Source organism: Condylura cristata, unplaced genomic scaffold, assembly GCF_000260355.1.
Source record: "Condylura cristata isolate star-nosed mole 26May11 unplaced genomic scaffold, ConCri1.0 scaffold00003, whole genome shotgun sequence".
Classification (NCBI taxonomy): domain Eukaryota; kingdom Metazoa; phylum Chordata; class Mammalia; order Eulipotyphla; family Talpidae; genus Condylura; species Condylura cristata.
In genome coordinates this window covers 12,614,936-12,619,106 of record NW_004567104.1, presented here as the reverse complement: position 1 = coordinate 12,619,106, position 4,171 = coordinate 12,614,936, and positions in this window count along the sequence as shown.

Genomic DNA, 4,171 nt, shown 5'->3' with positions numbered 1-4,171 from the left:
GTCTCACTGGGTTAATGTAAAAGACTGCAAGATACTGTTGCTTTCTGCAAGTCTGGGAGAAAATCTGTCTTTTCCAGCTTCTGAAAGCCACCTTCATTGACTTGTGTTCCCTCCCTCCATCTTAAAAACAAGCAATAGCAGCTCAAATCACATTGCATTTCTCTAACCCTTTTTACTATCTGTTCTCCCATTTCTGAGGACTCAGGTTAGTAGATTGGACCTGCTACAATAATTCAGGATAACTTCTCCACCTCAGGTCACTTGTCCATGAAGGTAAATTGATATGCAATCTTAATTTCTTTTTGTCATGTAACATAATAATTATAAAAGTTCAAGGGATTAGTATATAGACCTCTTTTAAGGCTATTCCACTGCCTTCTATATCTGGTTAATCAATATTCAAAAATCCAACTTTCTAGATGGTGATATATATTAATATATATCACCATCTAGAAAGTTGGATTTTTGAATATTGATTAACCAGATATAGAAGGCAGTGGAATAGCCTTAAAAGAGGTCTATATACTAATCCCTTGAACTTTTATAATTATTATGTTACATGACAAAAAGAAATTAAGATTGCATATCAATTTACCTTCATGGACAAGTGACCTGAGGTGGAGAGGTTATCCTGAATTATTGTAGCAGGTCCAATCTACTAACCTGAGTCCTCAGAAATGGGAGAACAGATAGTAAAAAGGGTTAGAGAAATGCAATGTGATTTGAGCTGCTATTGCTTGTTTTTAAGATGGAGGGAGGGAACACAAGTCAATGAAGGTGGCTTTCAGAAGCTGGAAAAGACAGATTTTCTCCCAGACTTGCAGAAAGCAACAGTATCTTGCAGTCTTTTACATTAACCCAGTGAGACCCATGTACGACTTATGACCTATAAAACACTACTAAAATGTACTTGTTTTCATTTAAGCCACTAAATCTGTGTTAATCTGTTACTACACAATAAAAAAAAAAAAGCATTTTACCAAGATATGCTAATTGCTTAATCAAAATTATGCCTGTGACTTTAGGACTATTTTATCACATAGGAAAATAAAGAAAATCCATGATTTCTGCTAGAGTTTTCATTGAGACAGGAATATCAAATCCATAAAATGTAAAGGGACAAAGGAAAACATCAATAAATTTAAGTTGTGAATTATCATGTATTTATTCTAGTGCAAATTGCTAGCTATAATAAATGTGGTTTCATAAATTTCTTTATTTAGTCCAAAGTTAGTTTGCAATGGCTGTGTTATTTTAATTACTAGAACTGTTGAGAATAATTATTTATACCTATACAACAGGTACAAATAGCTTCAGGCATGACTATTTGAACAACATATTGCTAGATTGGGAACAATATCTAGGGATACTAATTTTTTTCACAGAAGTAAACCATGAAATATAGCATCAAGGTCTCCTCACTACATTCTTACAGAAACCCAAAGAAACTTAACACTATTTCATTTAGGGATGTACTATAAAAAAAAAGAAAGAAAGAAAGAAAGAAATTATTGCCAAGATCTTAATTGATGAAGCTGTCAATAGAATTCTAGTTCTTTATTACCAAAGTTCTATTATAACATTCATTCATTCACTAAATAGTTTAATACTTCCTGTGTACAAGACACTGTGATATTTAGTTTGCTAGTATCTCCTAAGACCTCATCACATGCTAATTTAAATTCACATAATTCTTAGTCTGTTATTATATCCAATTTACAGGTGATAACAGAAAGAAAAGAACAATGTCTGAGGTCTTCCATATAATAAAGCAGGATTTATTCTATTTATTTTTAAAAGATTTATTTATTTATGCATACAAGAACTGGGGTGTAGGCCAGAGATGTAGGTGGTGGGAAGATTCACCAGAGAAAGTGAGCAGAACAGGCAGATTTACAATGCTGAAAGGAGCAGCATGTGAGACAGGAGAGGTGTGCTTTGCCATGTGGGCTAGCTCCCTGGTGGGGATTGAACTCATGCTGCAGCGGCTTGTGACAGCTTGAAAGTATTATGTCTTTAACCCCTGTGCCATGAGGGAGGCCCCCAAAGCAGGATTTAAACTCAGCACTGTGGTTCCTAGTGACTCTGCTCCTTTATCTCCACTGTCTGTCCTAAGAGCTGATAATTCAGATAGAGTCTTTACTCAGTCAGGTTATCTTCTAATTGGAAAAAAAAACAGGTTTGAACAAAGAAAATAAGTAGTGACTGTGATAAAGTTAGTTAAGAAAGAGAAGGGTGTATAATGTAATAATATATACAAATGATTAAGGAAGTAACGTTTACACAGAAATAAATTTTGAGACAGGAGCAATAGGAATGTTAGCAAGGTAGGAAGGGACACACCCTGAGCAGCATGAGAGTTAGAGGTAGAAAATGATTTCTTATTTTCTTGAATTTAAAGGAAGGCCAGTGTCCTTTAAGGAAAGTTTATTTACAGAATTAAACAGTGAAAAGCATTGTAATAAATGGACAGATTCACTACTGGCTTTTTACCTGATAGTTTCCCTGTGAAATTATTAGGAAGGATTATTATTAAATTATTATCAAAATGTCTTAGTTTTTTCAGTGAGTTATATATGTCTGAAAAAAAAAGAAAAAAAGAAACCATTTCCAACGTGTTCCATTAATCTCTAATGGAAAAACAGCATCAACATTTGTCCCCGCAATTGACAAAAGTGCAGCTGTGACAGAAGAGTAGCTTCTTCAGTTATAGGACCCAAGCCTTTATAACATAAATAACATGATGATTCACTCACAATTCACTCCTAATTAACTGATTATCTAGTCAGTTTAAGTTCATGGCAAATAAATTTAACTTTACTATGCTCATGGCTGTTTATAAATTAACTCAATGGTGTTGCAGCAGAATGTATAAACTACTGCAAGCATAGGTGAATATGCACGATTAGAAATATTATTAGCAGTGTGATCGATACTGCATATTTCAGAAACTTCCTTTATTTAAGATATTTGAAAATCAAAGATAACTAAAAAAGATGCTCAAAACGGGGGTAAGAAGAGAACACTGGACTGTGGTGATGGCACATGGCTGAATTGCTGGTGGGAAGCCTATGGGAATTAGAACTGGGATGAAAAAATGCACAAAATGAAAAATGATGTAAGTATATGTATGTGCGTATGTATAATAAAATAAAGTAGATGTTCAAAAACTTTTGAAAGGAATGAATTATAACTAATATTCTTTTGTTAACAAAGACACATGCTTGAATGTTCTTTGTTATAAATTTATTAAGATAAACTTATCATCAATATTTAATAAATTAAAATACTGAATTCTCTATATACAAGCTAACTTTTCCAACCATGATTATATTTTAACAGATGGTATAAATAAATCACTAACGACAACTATATGCAATTACAATCTCAATAAAGATTAAGAAAGTTTATGAAACATAGTCTAACTAATAATCCATTTAAGTTAGTATGATGGTTATTCCCTCTAATTCTGATCCCCAAGAATAATAGGAAGTATTAAACATGGAAGAATTAATCCATCTAGATTACAGATATTATCAAGAATTGACATGTTTTTTAAATAAAAATAACTGGTCAATTTCATTTCACTGAAATTGGTACTAGCTTCCTCTGAGATTATAATATTTAAACAGAAGAGTGTTCACTGGCAAGTAAAGGAGACATCCTACATTTATGCTTATATACATTATTTATTTATTTACACATATATAAATAGAATACTAACTATTCAGTTATTTTTAAAACTTGAAATCCTGACACTGGCAAAATATGGGGGCACCTACAGGGAATTGTGCTTCATGAAACAGTCAGTTGGGGAAGACAAACACTGTATGATTTCATTCATATATGACACAGAAAGCAAACAAATTAATGCACTAAATCAAGTAAAAAATAAGCTTTTGACATTAAGAACAAATTTGTGATTACCAGAAGGGAAGGGGAAGGGAGGTGGACAAAGGGTCATCTACATGATCAAGCAAAGGGTCATCTATATGATCAAGGATGGAATTTGACCTTGAATGGTGAACTTAATACAGACACACACACACACACACACACACACATACATTACTGACATTAATGATGTACACCCAAAATCTACACATCATAAACTAGTGCCACTTAAACAAAAACTTAAAATGAAAAAAAATTAATATTGTACAAAAAAAGA